This window comes from Pelecanus crispus, chromosome 1 (genome assembly GCF_030463565.1).
Source record: "Pelecanus crispus isolate bPelCri1 chromosome 1, bPelCri1.pri, whole genome shotgun sequence".
Classification (NCBI taxonomy): domain Eukaryota; kingdom Metazoa; phylum Chordata; class Aves; order Pelecaniformes; family Pelecanidae; genus Pelecanus; species Pelecanus crispus.
This window is the reverse complement of record NC_134643.1, coordinates 129,005,993-129,024,520: the sequence shown is the minus strand read 5'-3', so window position 1 is coordinate 129,024,520 and position 18,528 is coordinate 129,005,993.

Below are 18,528 nucleotides of genomic sequence, written 5' to 3'. Positions count from 1 at the left end.
TGAAACACCTCAGAAAAGAGCCCTGAAATGGAAGGGCAAGCCAAGTCTGCTGTGCTGGGAGACACTGAAAAACCACATATGATGCACATGCCTTGGCAAGCTGCAGCTACACCCGGCACTTGGGAAAGGATGCAAAAATCGCAAGAGTTTATGTTGTTTGAGAAAGAATAAACATGAACCTATGGTGCACAGCATGGGCGAGAAGGATGGTGACAGCACCATTAGAGGGAAGGGGTTTATTCACAGGAGCCATGAAAAATGCTGTGGCAGAAGATAAAAGGACAACCAGACCATAGGCAAATGGCAATAATCAATTTTCAGCTGGACAGAGCTGCACAGGCTGATAAGGTGTCTGACAGGGTTACGAGCACTGAAAGAAAAGCTACAGGCAACATAAGGTAAGAAAAGAAAGGGCTCGAAAGGGCTGTTCCCCACTGAAGGAGATAAAGGCATGTGCAAATGAAATAGAGAGTTCATGATAGTGTCAGGGATTTTTAAAATGTCACATCCTTGATCTCATCCCCAGGGTGAATACACTGGAATCAAAACAATTGTGGAAAAGGCTGAGGGACTCCAGGGAGTAGAGAAGGTCTCTGCAGACTATGGAAGGGAGCACAAAAGCACCTCACCCTCCACATCCCCCCTCCACATCCCCCCTCCAGGGGGGTGCCTGGAGCCGATGTCTCCCATCCCGGGGTGAGGGCTGCAAGTGCACTGCCCTGGGGCTCAGCAGTCCAGGGAGAAACAGCCCTGGTGGGACTCCACTTCCATCCACACGAAGAAATGTCGCTTCCTTAACAAATATGGAAAATTAAATCAGTACATGAACAGAGCACATTTTCCTCTCCTCCGAGAGGGGAACGGCTTTTAGCAGACGGTTGCTACCACACGCTACACCTGACACACCAGGCAGTGCTCTCGGGCAGGAGCCAGTATTGAAACAGAGCGTGCATTCAGCATCCTCATTTCAGAGATGTCCTTGCCTCGCTGCCATTGGGGCAGTGATCAAAACTGGAGGTGTTTCTCAGGAAAAGAAACCTCTCAAGAAAAGCCACCTTTTGACCGCATAAAGCTTCCTGGTCTCCATATACAATCTTGTCTAAAGGGAAGAAAATCCACAGACCTGAGCTTGGGAAATGGCTCAGACTCCCAGGGCTGCAGCAAAGCTATCTATCTATCTACCAGCTATCCGCAGGCAGAGCCTGGTAGAGCTGAAATCTTTACTGACACATCTATCCCAACAGACAAGGAAAGGATGCAAAGTATTCTTGGGATGGTGACCTGTGTGGGGAACCTACCCACAGCACCAGCAAGCTGGCAAGGATTATGAGCAGCTCTAGCCAGTGCTCACAGTGTGTAAATTTTAATAAAGACTTCATGAAAGAGGAAGAAACCTTCAAAGAATCCTTGACCCTGTACTGCTGTGAGAGTAAGCTTAAAATTAAATTTGTCACAGATGCTTCCAAGCAAAGGATGAGTGAATCCCATGTCTGGAGATCAGCCTTTTGTGTATCATGCACAGGGTGCCTGTCCATGGCCCCAAAAGCGAAGAAGAAAGCAGATCTGGATGCCATTCCATAGAGTGCAGACCATGATTGCCAAAGGAACTGCCCAGGCTGTCACCACACAGACAGCGGTTCAAGCGGTTGGCCAGGATGAAGGGACGGGGTTTTCCCAGTACCTAGTAAGTATTAAATGGAAAATTTTCAGTCCTAAAACAAATCTTTGAAGGTTGAAGGACACAGGAAGGGCAGTAAGGGTCTGGGCGTGTTGCTAACTAGAAGGGGCTAATGCAGCAAGCTCAGGTGTAGTTTCCTGCTGGTCCACGCTGCATAAGTGTTAGCCCACTCTTCTGGCTCTCTTCTAAGCCACCCCAGCTGGCTGCCTCCAAGACAAACCTCACAGACAAGGAAATAGGACTTACCAATGTTGCTGTGAGCCCATGGTCTTGGGGCTGGGACTCAGATACATTAATTGAAAACCCTTGGAAAATAGGCAGAAAGGTTTGGGATTTCCCACAGACATTGTACCTGATGTAAGAATATCTGACAAGGGCACAGCCTCATGGGGACAGTCAGACCCTGAGGTACAGGTTTGGAAATGCAACCGGCCATCCTTGTAAGCCCCTACTCAGTTTGTCCCATTGCAGCAGGCTGGGGCTAAGCTCCAGAGCTCAGGACAGCCAGTGGGTTTGCTGCTTCCTAACAGCACCAGTGCAGACATCTCAGGCAAAGCCAGCACCTTCACTCAACAGTGAAAGGCTCTTCAGAGGCTCAGCAAGCACTGCTAATTAGGACGTTGCCTATATGGCATTAACTTCTGTGTTGTTGATTCCTCCTTGTTCCATTTATTGTTTAACCTGGTAGGAAAGAAACAGGAAACTTGTTTGGGATGCTCTTGTAAGAGCTAGCTGGAATTATGGTTGTGAGTTGCAGGCTTCCTTGCTGAGCTATGCTGATCACTTACAAATCAGCTACTGCATGAACAAATGAATGAATGAATGAACAAATTAATTATACAGGTCTTCACCAAGTTCCCTGGTTTCTGAGCTGCACAGATTTGGCTGTGACTGCCAACAGCTCTGCACTGTGGACTGGCTTAGTCAGAACTGGTCCAAAGCTCGTAAAAGCTCCAGTTACTCACCCCCTCCTCAACTGTGCCTTCACGGTTCCCTTGGCTGTACTGTGACCCAGGGTAGCTACAACCTCTGCAAGATTAGGTTGGGGGTGCAATCTTCTACGAGCCTGTAACATCCATTTGTGATGACTGTAAGAGATGCTTACAGTCTGGAACTGGAACTGGAACTGGAGTGCCTCAAACTGCTAAGCTCATGCCTTCTATTTCAAAAGACTACTCTTGAAAGTAAAGTGGCAAGGCTGTAGCTCTAGCTTGCAAAATATGAGCACTTGCATTAATTCCATCAGTGAGACTCCTAAATTTACACCAGCTCTAAAGTTACCCTTCCATTTATACAGTGATAGTATCTAATTTGGTATTTTCAATACTTATTGATCTAATAAATCCAATGAATGGGATGGAGCAGTTGTATTGTTTCAATGGTTAAAACATAGCACTGTAGGATGCTGATTTCTCATGGTAAGTTCAGGAAGGAAACATGGTTCTGCTCTAGGCTTCCTAGAAAACCTCCAGAGTTTGGGGACATGGTAGTTGCAGTTCATTGTACTGTCGGTCACGACAGAAAAGGGATGGTCAGTCCACAGGAATTATTGCCATTTTGTTCTTTTGCAGCTGTTGTTCTGAATTAAAACAAGTGACCTTCAAAGTTAGTTATCAAAAAAGAGGTACACTCATAACCAGCAAGGCTGAATGTTTTAATGATGCTGAACTGTGTACCACACAATGTGATATAGAGGCAGCAGCAACAGAGCAGACTGTTAGTGCAATGAAGACACTGTGAACTGTGCATGCAATTCCTGCACCTCAGCCTCTGTTATCACCACTGCATTCACTGTGCGTGCCTGAGCGGCCCGTCCCCAGATTTATCATCTGCAAATAGTCATGCAAACTTATGCATGTAGGGAAGTAGGTCAAGCCATTCAACTATGTGGAGGACCAGGAACTGTTGTGTAGACAAAACTGGCATTTTTGGTACTATGTCTTCTAAAGCTGCTTACAGCGTGGTTAGATAACATAGCAGGAGAAATACCTGCCCAATACATCCAAATGTCTCCCCTCTTGACACCAGCACTGAATTGCAGCTTCCAGATCTCCCACAGGAGTGAAAAGTCACGGTGACAATGGTGACAATCCACTCAGAAAGTGCTGTGGTGGCAGAGCCCTCAGGCAAGAGTGCTTTGCCACCATGGCAGGGCAGCAGGGACACCAGCCCCAGCTATGGAGGGCTCTGGACCACAAGGCTGCTCCCAGGAGCAGTCTGCACCACAAGCTTGGCTGCTCCTCACCGCCAGCATCCGTTGCTGGCCACTGTTGGAGGCAGGGTGCTGGCTGGGTGGACCTCTGCCTGGTGCAGTGCAGCCATGATTAGGGTTTTATGATTGATGTGGCAAGATATGTTATAGCATGGCACAGCGTGGCACGACAGTTTACTGAATTAAGTGAACCAAATTATGAAGTCCAAATGAAATGGTTTTGCTTCCTCAGAACATAACTTCTCAAAATTATTAAAATCAAGCCTTCTGATAAAGAAAAGCAATATCATGATTTGCCGATTTTGTTTGTCTGGGTATTTGGGTTGTAGGGTTTTTCTGAGATTGTTACATTTTCACAGAGCATTTCATTTGCATTTATGCTGTACTTTCCTGGAGAAAATGACGCTGTTAGAAAACAGAAATTATCTCTTCTGGAGTTTTATAATAGTAAAATTACAATTCAGATTCTCTGTAGTTGTAAATCAAATCCATTTATTTCAATGGCCTAGTCTACAGAGCTCGAGAGGCCAGCTCTATCTATCTAGATTGTAACAAATTGAAGAACATCTTTGTTCAGCACAGCAGTCTCAAAGTGCTCATAACACTCAAACATTGATGTCTTTATATAAGCAGTTTCTTTAATTACCATTGCCAATTCTGATTTTCCAGGTGAACGCAGCCACCTTGCTAAAATGCTGAAATAATTTATCACCTGTCATGAAGAAGAGAGTTTGTTGGTGTCCTCCTGTGCAGGGAGATATGCTTTGATCCCAAAGTATTCCATCTACGGTATACTAAGACAAAGCACTACCTGCTACAAAGTTTGGAAGACTAAAGAAAATTTAATTTATCTACATTATCATCTTGTCTGACATTGGAACATCACACAAAAGAACAAGAAGCAAAAAAATTTGTAACTATTTTGTGTTGGGCACAAATATATCTAATTTATTACAGAGAGCTAATAAGATAGTTTCTTTTCCAAATAAACAACTCATCCCAGGAGCTGCACAGTAACTTCATTTATATGGCCTTAAATGAAGATTGTCTGTAGACAACAAGTCAACATAATGCTACCAAATCAAAAATACAAAGATCCAGAAGATCTGATAAACCTGTCTGGTAATTTCTGATGTGTACAAAGGACCAGAAATCTGAAAATAAGAACTAAACCCACCAGTCAAGGGCTAATTTATTTGCAGATCTTCAGCTGATAAAGCTCCATCAGCAGCAATATCCCACCACCGCCCCCAGATGCACAGGAACGGGCAGGAGCATTGTCCGGAGAGACAAGCTCTAGTGCTCATTAACACACATCACCATGTCCAAGTCCCTCTGATGTTCCAGAGTTGCCATCCAACTGGTGGTGGGTCCCAAAAGCAAACCAAAATGCTGCTGTTCGTTAGCAGTTTCTAGATGGGCAGGGGCCATCTTAAAAAAGGGGCAGAGAAAAAGTAGTTGGTGGTGGTGCCAGAGGAAGCTGGTAAAGGAGCTTGGGTTTTGGGGCTGCGGTGGCAGGGATGGGGCAGTCCCAGCACTGCTTTGCAGCCACTGTGCTGTGTTGGTCCAGGTACAAACCCTCATGGCACCCAGAGCATCAGGATCCTGCACTTCCACTCCTTTATAAACAGCATTTCTGTAGGGCAGTTTTTCAGGCACAGACCAAAGACTTGGGGTATTCCCTTGTCATCCCTGCTGTGTCCCTCAAATTGTTTGGATTTATATCCAGGGTTAGGGGGTGAAGATCCCTGATAAATAACAAATCCCTACTTGGCACCATGCACACTGCAACACTCAAAGGTAAGACACAGCAGGAGCTTGTGAATCTCATTTGAAAGTTTTCATTCTTGTCTTCAACTCACGCAAAAGTGGGGGAATGAACAACCTCTTCAGCCCTTGGGCGGGAAAGTCTGGCTGAAGCATGGTCTGGCATCGTGCTTCACCCATAGGAAGAAGTGGGGGTCTGGCAGGGTCAGTTGGGAGCATTGCTCCCCCAAAACTTACCTCCCAGCTTCAGCTTTTGTGCCCAGTGCCCTCCCCAGGACACCAAATGTCAGGGACCAGGAAGTGACTGCCTTCAGGGGACTACGGAGTCTTGCCGTTTTGAAACAGCAGGTCATTCATATATAGGTCTGGAAAGGTGGGTGCAGGGTTGGAAGTTTTTGGGAATCATTGCATGACTTTTTTTTTAACTTGGTCCATCTGTACTACCATATTACTCCTTTTTCCAAAACAAGCTAGAGCCTTTAGATCAAATACAGAGATGGCATAACTTTTTTTTTTCCTCCTTTGCTGTGTAACTGCAGAGGCTGTACACACGGATCAATGCAATGTGCAGGTCTCATTTAGATTCAAGTACAGTGCCAGTAACTGTTAGCAAGGGTTACTCAACCCTGCAAAGTCTACTTTTTTCTTGTTTGCTTTCCAAAAGAAGACTGTGTTTCAGCACCTTTTTTTGATGGGGAAAACCAACCTATCTATTGCTCTTTTCTCTTTTTTTTTTCTCCCCTCAGTAATGAATCTCAGCCTTAATGCAAGGATTTCAAAGAAAGCCAAAGTAATTTTTTCATGTTAAGAATTTGCCCAGACACTAAACATGTTTAAATGTCATCTTCCATTTTCTGTTATGTCCTTATAAATTAAGTTATCCAAACACTGTACTGCAAATTTGCTCTCAAGAAAAAAATTCCAAGCTGGTGTATTTCCTTTGCCCCTTGCTTTCTATTAAAGTTTGAAATTTGTTGTTAGAACTTCCTGGAACAGGAACAAAAATGATTCAACTTATTGCTGGGTCAGAGAGTAAAGTGTTTGGTGGGAAAAGGGCAGGGAGATAGTAAGAGCAAACAAGGCAAAAAAGGCTTGCATTTACTGATTCACTAACTTTCAAGTATCCAACCTACAACTGGTAATGCCAGCTGAGCCTGACATTTCTACATTTTCTTTTGACATTTGAAGATTAAGTAAACCATGTTTACGTGCGATAGTACCAGCAGACACTCGACTCCGCTCTCTCCCCACCTCTTCAGGACTTGTCGCCAAAGTGATACCATGGAAACAGCATGAAGGAGATGGCAAGGAATATTCTCCTGTAGAGGAGACCACCACTATTAACTAATCTTCTGATTTATGGGAGCATTGACATAATCTCCTGCCCTGCTTCCCTTCTATACTGAACAGTTGCTTGTAAGTCTGCATGCATGAGCAAACCTACCTGACAGATATGTGATTGTTATCTCCAGATTTGTATTTTATTTGCCCCTTAATATTTTAGTAAGGATACAATTAAGGATACCAGTTAATGGCTGCCGTTTGTTTTATAAAGCAAACATGAAGCAATTGACTGTAAGTATCAAGTCTGTAGTGCTTTATTGAGGTGTGATTAGAAAAAGACTAAAAGTCTGCTTACAGGTACTCCACTTTCTAAAGGTTTCTGAAATGTATCTGAGATTGGCTTGCAAAAGCAGAGTATTGACAATGCCTTTATTTATTATTTACCTTTTGATCCTGCTTCTTGTGGCTACAAGTTCATTTCAGCAACTTTGCTTGATGGTAGGTGAGAACAACCTCAAGGCTTTTTTTTTTTCCTGAGGATTCCCACCCTGGATGGCAAATGAAAACAGATAGATGCCAGACATGGAGGGAGGGAAAAATGGAGGAGGCAGGGATGGAGGGAGGAAGGGAGAGAAGGAAGAAAGAGAGGAAGAAAGAAAGGAAGAAAGAGAGGAAGAAAGAGAGGAAGAAAGAAAGGAAGAAAGGAAGAGAGAAAGAAAGAAAGAAAGAAAGAAGGAAAGAAAGAAAGAAAGAAAGAAAGAAAGAAAGAAAGAAAGAAAGAAAGAAAGAAAGAAAGAAAGAAAGAAAGAAAGAAAGAAAGAAAGAAAGAAAGAAAGAAAGAAAGAAAGAAAGAAAGAAAGAAAGAAAGAAAGAAAGAAAGAAAGAAAGAAAGAAAGAAAGAGAAAGAAGGAAAAGGAAGGAAGGGGAGGAATAGAAGGAAAGAAAATGAAGAAAAGAAAGTGCAAGCTTTTTTATAACCTTGATTTAACATCCAGTCTGAGCCAAACCTGTTTTACAGAATATGTTTCCTTGGGGGCTTCTAATGCAACTACTACAGAGAAACCAGCATGATCTGACACAGCATGAACTATTCAGCAGCCTGCTAAAAATACGAATAGCTCGCAATGACAGGAGAATCAAACAGTAACTGCCTGGAATGTGAGATTATAAAATGTGAGATTATAAAATATCATGATCCAGGTTGAAATTCAATATATTCATTGAAGTTGTCGGTAAAGGCACACAGACTTTTGGAAAATAGTCAGTGCATTCCCGTGCTAACAGCGGCCTTTGGACAAGGCAAGAAGTTGCAAGTTTAAAATAAAAACAAACAAACAAAAAAGGGCCTCTGATATCAGTCCAAAGTATTAAAAAATGGAAAATGTAATGGGAAGCAAGTAGTGAAAAGCCAGCCCTGGAAGGGTGGACAAAAGCATCTGTAGCCTGTAACACTGATGTCTCAAAGGCAAAAGGCCCATAACCCTTACCCAGAGGAGTCTTCAGAAGGTACTTTGCTGTAAGGCAATGCCCTTGCAAAGTCTGTGCTGCCTAGGGATTGCAGTATTTAAAGGGATTTGCTATCAGAAACTTTCGGATTAGGTAATTTTACATGCGCCAAGTTAAATATCAAAGAGAGAGCTAGCCAGCCTGCCAGGCTAGCCACTAGTGTTAGCGAAGGTAAGTAATAGCACTTAAGTATCCCTACTCAGGTAAGCAGTTAAACAAACATTTAGACTGAACACGTGACTTAAGCATTTACTTAAGCGATTTAATACACTGAGGCCAGATTAACGACATTCAACTGCTATTCATCTTGCCACACAAAAGTGTCCTCCATAGCATAGATATGAAAGCAAATAAGATAAAAGGAAAGATGAAATAAGAAAAGAGGTGCTACTTAACCTGTGCTATGCATTTTGTCTTTTTTATAGAGCCATTTGTAACCATTCCTAAGCATGGTTTGTATTAAGGCTGGATCACAAATGACACCTACCATGCAGCTGTTTACATCTGGTTCACAGGTGTTTGGCTGGTGTTTGCCAGGAGCAGATGGATACCTTAGAGGGACCTTCCAGGACTGAGATGCAGAGCCAGAGAGGAGGAAAGGGAGACAGTCTTTGCTGTTTCCTGCCACTGTTACCTTCCTATTAAGCCTCCTTTATGAAATACAAGTCAACTTGAACAGAAATACTGGTTGGAAAACTCTCCCAATTTTCCTCTAAGGTAGTAAACAGTGCAGTAGTGAATACACGCAGGGGTCCAGGGCAAGCTGGCTAGAAAAAAAGAGAGCATTAACAATATTGCGTGGCAATACAGGTACAGCCTCCAGCAGCAGGAACTCAAGGTACAGCCTTCGGCTGCACTGGGATTGTAGTGTCTCCCCTGCCCCGGGGGCCAGAAATGGGTGCATTAGACTAAAAAGCTGTCAAATGTTCCAGGTGCCTGGCAGTGTGATTTTTGTACACACGCCAAGGAGCATGGCAACTCCAGATAACCCCAGTGCTTCCTTCTGTGGGCCTGTAACTGCTCTCCTTTTGCTTCATATCCTGGATGGTCAATTTTTTAAGCGGATGATGCTGTTCTCCGAGTTGCTCCTATGGCTGCAGAGAGGAGGCAGGAGGAGCCTCCCAGTGAATCCAGCACACATTGAAAAACCCTCCTGTATGATGAAGAGCTTAGCGCTTTGATTCCCCACAGGCTGAGCAGCCAGTCCCGTTTTTGAAAGCCTGTTCACCATCACCTGTTCAGAGGCCAGACATCAGGTCTGACACTAGGCAAACCTAGCCAAACCTGTCTGGAGAGCTGGACTTTTGCCCACCCGATAATGCGAAGCCAGCGAAAAACACAGGTTGCCAAGGGTATCCACCACCGTATCTTGCTTTCATTCTCCCACCCATCGTAGGCAGGAGAGAGCAAAGCTGTGGGGCAGGAGGATGCAGGAGGCAGGACAGGAGGAATGAGCAGGAATTTTCCCCCTGTGCTACCAGCCTGGCACTTTCAGAGCCAAGCATGCCGGGGCTTTGGCAGGGGAGTTTCTTTTGAGAGGAACAATGCAACCGACACGGGTGTAACAAAGAGACCTTTGTGAACACGACTGGCCTGTAGCACAGGATAAGGACTTCCTTTCAGGCTGGCTGCCTGGAATACTGAAGGAGGACAAACAGCTTCCCAAGTCAGGGTAATATGAGCGAAAATCCCAGTATATTCCCCTAGCTCCCTGTCTGTGCAACTCCTCAGCAGTGCAGCAACTTCTTCTTCAGCGGGAGGATTTGAGCAAAAAAAGAGGGGGAGATGCAGGAGGTCAGGCAGCAGGCAGAGCAGGCAGCTCTTTGCATGTGTGCACACGTAGCACTGGCAGCCGGAGCCTGGCTGCTGGTGGAGGCCAGTCAGCTGCCTGGCTGCAGAGTTTGGGAAGCCCTGCGGCACACAAAGGTTGCGCGGAGACAACAATTCTGAATTCAGTGCTTTTGCTTTCCTGAGCCAACAACACACAAAACCCACCAACTTTGGCAGATCTTCTGCTTCCAACTTTCCTGAAGAATTATCACAAGGCAGAGAAACAATCCTCAGCCCTTCCTTGCACAGAAAGCTGAGGATTTTTTCCATGGGCTGGGTAACATGAAGCACCCCAAATTAGCACCATTCATGCTACCACAGCCAAACACTGCTTGCACAACAACATCCCCAGTGAGAGCATTGCAGCCTCTCTTAAGAACCTGCAAAAGAAAATGTAGTCACAGATTCCCAACCCAAACACATCAGCAAACTCACCCACTTCATCCTTGACGTCACTAATTTTTTTCAATAAATTCAGGCCATAGGCACCCAGTTTACCCCATAATACACACAATTCTTTATAACCAACTTCACAGAAGATTTTTCTTTGTAAATAACCATGCCACCAAGCCTATGCTTTAACCAACATCAGAAATCACATGTTCACTGTCTGGATTGGAAGCCTGTACTTTGTTTTCAATTCCCACCACTAATTCAGTAATCAGCAATGCCATCAAGCTGTCTTTGAAATATTCTTACACCTCTATCAGCTTCATGTGCGCTATTATTAAAGAAGTGACACACTAAATCTTCCATGCACTAGCACGCCTGCAGATCAACGCATGTATCTCCACCGAGCTTGCAACCATTCATTACATATTGCATTGCTGTGCCTTAGAACAGACTCTCAGGGACCACTAGTCACTTGGAGGAGAGCGATGATGGCACTTACTTCATTGGTGTAAGACTGGGGTTTGCTTATCAAAGAAACTACTCTTTGGTTTACAGTGAATGAGGAACAAGAAGCTTACTTCTATGCAAAAAACCAAACCAACCGACTGACTCTACTGCATGGTTTTCACATACTAAACCCTAATGTGATCCGCATGGAAAATCAGCAAGCAACCACAACCAGCTTTAGCAGACCATATGTTTTGAAAGAAATTTCCCTCAGCATCGAGCTTCCTAACTTTTAAATAACCCACACTTTTAACAAACTCATAATCAGAAGCAAAACAAACTGAACCCACCCTTGACAAATGGAACAGCACCAAGCAGAAAAAAAATTTGTAAGCCCATCTCCGCAGCCACTGCCACAACTGCCCTCTGAGCAGCCCCACTGCAATCCGGAAGCCTTCACATGCTCACCATGAAATGTGACACACACTACACCCATACACTACAGGACTTATGGAAACTCTGCAGTTGGACAACACTTATGTGCTTGAGTGAACTCTGCTGCACAATCAATAAAGGACCACAGCATCCAGTTACCATGTAGAGAATATTTTTGACTAAATGTTCCCTCTGACCTTTCACAGGGTCATCCTGAAGGGTGGCTTCTGGTACAACTCCAAAAGACAACCCTGAAAAGTAAGATGTGTAACTCCACTGCAGTAAAAAAAGTTATGGACTCAACAACGTCCATGTATTTAAGGCATACTTTGATCTTCCTTCTGTCTAGCTGAATGATGCTCGTTCCACATGGGCTGTCTGCCCTGGTTTTTCCCCTGCTTTGCTCTGAAGGAATAAATGTGTTATCACCTTCCTCTTGCTAAATCCTTATCTTGACCCCACAGGCTGTAACTGCCCTTTTTCTCTCAAGTTGACTGGTCAGCTAGCACAAATGAGTTGAACAAAGTTATTGTTTCTAACCTGTGTTTTGTCTGGAAGATGATGATGATGCTTTCTGACTCCTGAGGAAAGAGCTGTGTGCCAACCAACTTGCCTGTTTGGGTTTTTTTTCAAATATCAGCTGGTCTAATGAAAGATATCACGTCTGTCCATAAGCCTGGTGAAACAGATGTTATTGCACTAACCTTGTACGCTCTTGGGTGCAAGGTCACCCCACAACAGGATATCCAGCGCTACTGTGGGAAGAACATGTCACGTGTGTGCCACAGACCTGTTTTGCTGGGGCACGAGAAGCAGAGCTCAGGTGCCTCTCATGACCACAGGCCTGCACTCAGTGAGAAATGGAAGATACGCTCAAATCAGGTAGACGTGGCTAGACAACCTACCAAAAAAAATCTGGAATGGAAAGCAAGCTGTGACTCAGAGAGTTGGGGCAAAGTCCCTGCTCCCACACCTTGGTTCACAGGGAAGATTTGTCCCCCTCCAGGAGCTTGGCTGCACTGGCTGTGCCTCATGGCGCCCACGGTTGTGGTTGCTCTCCCCACCGTGCCTGTCCCAGTGTCGACACTTCCCATGCAACACCTGGCTCTGCCCACTCAATGGGCCAGCCACAGCCCTAAGCCTGTGCCAGGAGCATGGCAACCCTGTGTGGCTGAGGCTGTGTGCCCCTTTGGCACAGTTTCGGCTGCAGACACAGCTTTCCTGAAATGCACATGAGACGGGGTGCTCTAGTTACTTTAAGGAATGTGCCTCTACTAAGGATTAAGTAAAATAAATGTTATCTGGTTTTGTATCTGTTTTCGTGTTTGCATATGCATACCTGTCTCTAGTCCTGTCCGTTGTTTAGACCTGCCAACTGCTCCTAGTCATGAGAGAGTGTCTCAGTTTTACAGGGTCACTCTTCATTTTTCAAGAGCCTTTTCTTTAGAGGATGGCTACATCTGCCCTCCCTAAACTCAAAAATGCCATATATAGAGTTACAGTTCCCTACAGAGGCACTTCAGAGACCATCCTTGCATTGCAAAGAAGTAATGCTAAAAAAAAAAGGTCATATCTGAAGAATAAGTCCTGCAAGACTTCCTTGGGTGTGTTAGTGAGCTAAAGGTGCCCAATAATTTTTCTGTGGGACTTAGGTGAATTGTCCTCTTAGCCATTGCATTCACATTTTCTTTAAGCGTATTTTCTTAATAGCACAGCTTCATCAAACATTGCTTTTCTAAGTAATTTTTGCTTCATTTCCAAGCTACTGCTTCACAAACTGGTCCAAATTTTCCACTAATTCTCACTGATGCTGCCAGTGGCATCTGCGGAAAGGTGCTGCCCCAGAGTTCAGCCTGTGATATTTAGTGAGCCCAACAGTGCTGATTTTTAGTAGACCACATTATTCCTCTTCCCCCACCCAAAACTTGCAGCCATGACATTTCCTGGGCTTCTGCATATGAGAAAACTCCTGCTGGCCCTAAGGGAAGAGACCAGCTCTTGCGCCTAGAGAGATGGGAACCTGCAACATGGCTTCCTTGCCAGCCTGTTTTGGCATGCTGCAAGGGAAGCACAGGTGGCTTGTGGCTCCAAAATGAGGGGTTTCCCTCTTCAGTCTTGTCAGCAGAAAACACTGAGGAGGTGGTGCTACCCCCAGTAGATTTCTCCTTACAGCCAAGAACAAAGACAAGCTTTAAGCTTGAAGGGGATGGCAGCATCCAGTAGAACAAAGTAGAATTAAACTCTGTCCAACCTTTCTGGATGAGAGCAAGCTCATAACTGTCCTCAATGGTGTAAGTCCTTACACTCGCACAACTGGTTTTGGTTAACTGGGTCCTTGACACTCTCTTGGTTTATGCCAACAGAGAGTTTGACCCTGAAAGTGCCGGTTATTGTAACAATCACAGGCAGCTCTTGAAAATAGCTGTGGATAGGTTACTTATCTTGGTCATTTCTGAGAAGGGTTCAGAGGCAGCTCCTCTGCTGCCACTGAAAGCTTCAGGGTGGCTGCATCATGCAGGCAAGTACACATCACAGCGTGTAGCTCGGAGAAAGCTCCCCAGATCCTTTTTGCACAGGAGGTGTTTGACAGTGCTTGGGGCAGGACGTTGCAGGTGATGCTGAATGAAATTGTCTGCCATTGTTTCCCATGGAAAAATGAGGCGAGGAGACACAAACTACCTCAGTTTCCAGGTTGGAGTAGCAGCTACAGTTCACTACTGCCCAGACAACTTACTCATGCAAAAATAACTAGATTGTCACCTTTTGAATATTTATAAACTCTGTGTGTCTGGATCCAGATAAGAACTATGTGGGGAGCCCTGCAAATATGAGACCTAATGAGTGTGCAAAAGCATTTGTTGGCCCCATCACTGAGCTAGCAATTTTGCCAGCAGCCCAAGCAACGGTGCTTCAGGGTAGATTATTAAAAAAAAAAAAAAAGGTCCTGAAACTGTAACCAGTTGCACCTGCAGCGTGGCACTTTCCAAATGAGTTGCAGCTGCAAATAAGACCATCTGAATTTCTCTTTACCTGCTTTACATGAAATTGAGGAATGGGGGCAGCCCTCAGCGGTGTTCATGGCAGTTGCAGAGGGCAAGCAGTCCTCAGGGTGAAAGCACAGTGTTTGCTCCCCTTTCCTTCCACTTCCTCCACCAGTATATCTTCACTTCTGGGTGATGCATGCCAAGATCAGTGCAGAGGGAACAAAACACTTCCTTGTGAAAAAGCTTGCTTAATGAGCCATGAGTAGAAGATTTGTACTTGCCAGGGCTGCAAGGTGGAAAAAAAGAAAAAAAGCTATGTCATACAGTGGATCTTCAGAGCTGTCACCACACCAGCAGCAAGTCATCAGAGCTGCGAGAAACATTTTCAGTTGCAGGACATTGCCAGGCCAGGCCAGGCACACTCGCTGCTCTTCGGCCAAGCACTCAGAAAAGAAAGGAACCCAGTTTCTGACAAACAAGCCGTGGGCAGGGTGCCAGCTGCATGGTTTCTGAGCATTGAGAAGGGTGAAAGGCTTCTCCTCAGAGGAAGGCTGGACCCAACGGTGTGCATCAGTCACTGGCGATGGAAAGATTCAACCCTTCCAGGGTTGCTCTTGCAGAGAGTTGTGGGGACAGTGAGTGTGCCCAGGCAGGTACCAAAACTCACCAGAGTGATAAATCTTGGCTTGTACAAATTAATGAAGCTCACTTTTATACGTCTTCGCCATTAAAGGCCTTTACACAGTAACTTCAGAGTAGACAGCCGTCTATTTAATAATTTACAGCATGGTGCCAAGTCAAAGACATTAACAGCAATTGTACTATCCCCAGACATTTAGACAAAGGCGTTTACCAAATTTCACATGGTGGTGTTGCAGTCTCCATAACTCTTATGCAACAGTGTGGGCAATACTGCCCAACAGTGTTTTTTGACATTCCTTATTCCAAACGCTGTGCATCATCTTGAAAAAAAATTCAAGGGCCAGCTTGTGTAGTGCTGCCAATTTGCTTTTCCTCCGCAGGCAAATGCAATTGATGATAAACTTCAGATGTTAATTTTTTAAGTCTGTTTTACCCCTCTAGTTTGTTTGTTTCTCAGATGTGTATGGGTGTGCTTTGATCTTCTGACTTCTTTTATTCATCCACAAATCACCCATCAGACCAGCACAATGTGTGTACCACAGACAGAAGAACACTTTCCTTTTCCTTCCAGAGTCTTAGTGTTACAAAATGCTATGAGTTAAATTACAGCTTTATATTAAGAAAGAGGAACTGTAAATTACTAAGAAACCACCTAGCAGGACACCTCTAACTGGTTATAAAAGTAACAGTAAAAAACAGAGGAGCAAAAGAATGTTGCCTACTTCAGAGAAAATGTGAAAGAAACTTTTTCTCAAATTATACACCCTTTGTAGCAACTTTGTACATGCAACAGGGGACTGATGCAGTCTCAAAAGATTCCACTGTGGTTTTCTAAGGGTATGGAAGGAAATGCATAAGAAACAAGGAAAAACTGTTGGTCAGTTTGTCAGGTCATGCTAAGGGATACGAGCCTCACACAGTTGAGGCTACATCTATGAAGAAGTAACTTGGATAAGAGTCAATGTGTGATCCTTTGTCACATCCTACAATTAATTTAGTCCCCTCAGGCTTGCCCAGGTTCCTGACCTTTGTCTCTGTTCTTCCCCAATGCACTTGCACCATCTTTTTGCAGTGCAGAAAGTCTGCTCAGGGGTAGTCCATATGTTATGGGTGATACATGCCTTCCTGCACTGTGCTCAAGAGCCTCAGTGTTCACTACTCAGGAAAGCTCCCTACATGACCCCATGCCCTTCTGTGGCTACCCATAAAAACACTTATCCTTCACATGAAATTATAAACTTATGTGGCTCCAAAAATAGGCAGTGTCATCTGGTTTGGAGCTGTGGATCTTAAAGCATCAGCTGAGTGAGCAGTCAAAAGACTGTTCTTCTCCATTAATATGAAAAAGTAATTCCCAGTGTGGAAGCCTAGGCAGAGTATCTTGGCCTAGAGATGCCCATGCTCCACTTTTCTTTTAAAAGCAGATGATTCTGGTTTGAGTGTTGCCAACACAGCAAATTTGGGAAGAATTAAATACCAACGTGTTGTTTCATCCCCTTTTTTAAGTAGTTGATAGAACAAAATTTCAAATTACTATAGCAACAGGCTTAAACAATACTCTGGAATTTGTCGATATTTGTCCCATGATCTAATAGTGGTTTGTTGACTGTGCTTCTCTGCAAGGCTATGACATTAAGTCAGAGCTTTATTCTTTTAACATATGGTCCCCGGGAAAGAAATTTTCTCTTGCGCTTTGTACTCTGCACTACAGTTAAGTGCACCAACAGTAAGATTCATAAAGGCAGGCATTAGTTACCTGTGATTAAATCCCACGGCCTAGGTACGGATTTAAAATTTATGGAAATAAAATTATAGACATAAAAATGAGGTTGCATATATCCAGATGAGTGTTAACAAGTGTGAAGGCCTGCGAGAGCAATGTGTTATTTTACCATTATTATAACATATGTTTATCTTTAAAGAAGGCGTCTGTAAAAGGTATCACATGGGGATTTAAGTCAGGTGGGTAGGTGCAAGTAGCGCAGGATTAGGTGGCTGGGGGACCAGACTAAGATCAAGGAAATTACATCATTCCCAAATTCAGAAAACTCAGCAGTGAATCTCAAGGGAATGGGGGAGAACTCCACCAGAAGATGTTTTAGGAGAGGTGAATGTGAGGATGTTGCACTATATTTTTTTTTATTTTGGAGGAGATAACTCCCTGTGACACTTTCCAAAAATACAGCAAAAGACAGCGGTCCTGTTGGTCAGCTCAGGCATTGCTCCCAGACCTATGTATGGAGACCCACCTCTCGTGGGACAAATTCAGCTCCCAGAATTACACAGCAGTTTTTTACTTGACTTACTTGCAGCAGCCTTTCTTCCTATGACACCATTTTTGCTGTGTGTTGGAAGGCAGCAAACTGCTTTTTGGGAACACATGGCTCATTGAAAGCTGGCCAGTACATGCGTGTAGATCTACCTATGGGACTGGCCATGTACTCATTGTGTACTGCCGGTGGTCCTGGCAATCCCAGGGAGAATGCTTCCCATAAGCCAGGTGCAAATGAATTTTGAGATGCGCAATTCGCTAACTGAGGGCAAAGCATGCTACCTGGCTTTAGAAAGGAAGAGAAAGACCACCTGGGGAATGATAGAGCAGTCAACCAATGTTCGACACCCTGAAAAATACTCAGCCAAACTATTAGACAGTCTGTGACTCACAGAGGATAACAAGGGGAAGGGAAACAACCAACTTCAATTTGTGAAGAGCAAATTATGCCAAACCAACCAAATTTCCTTCTCTGACAGTGTCACAGGGCTGGTGGGTAGGGGTATGCTGTAGGTGTATCTTGGCTTCAATAAGATTTTCAAAAACGTGAGGCTGGAGATGCCTGAGCAGCACTTTCACAGACAAAAACGGAATTCAAAGCAGTCCTGATAAAATAAAATAAAATAAAATAAAAAGGATCTGAAATCAGCAGGGTGAAACTCAATGAGACAGATGTGGAGGACGGCATTCAGGAAGGAAAACTCAGGTGCCCAGCAGAAGGACAAGCTGGAGAGATGGACTGGGCTGCTGCACAAACCAATCCAGGGGCCAGAGCGAAGCAGGGAGTGAGCATGAATCAACAATGTGATACTGTTGGAAAAAAGGCAAATGTCATTCTGGGACATGCCAGCAAGCGCTGTAAACAATTACTCTGCTCTGCTCCACATTGGGGAGCCCTGAGCAGCAGCCCTGCACCCAGACCTTGGCACCAGGCTCTGCAGAGGATGCAGGCAGATAGTAGAACATGGGAAAGATGAGTGACAGGAGCTGCAAGGGGCTGAAAGACATGATTTATGGGGAAAAGATGAAGGAATAATTCATTTAGGCTAGAAAAAGGGTTCTGCCATAAATAATACTC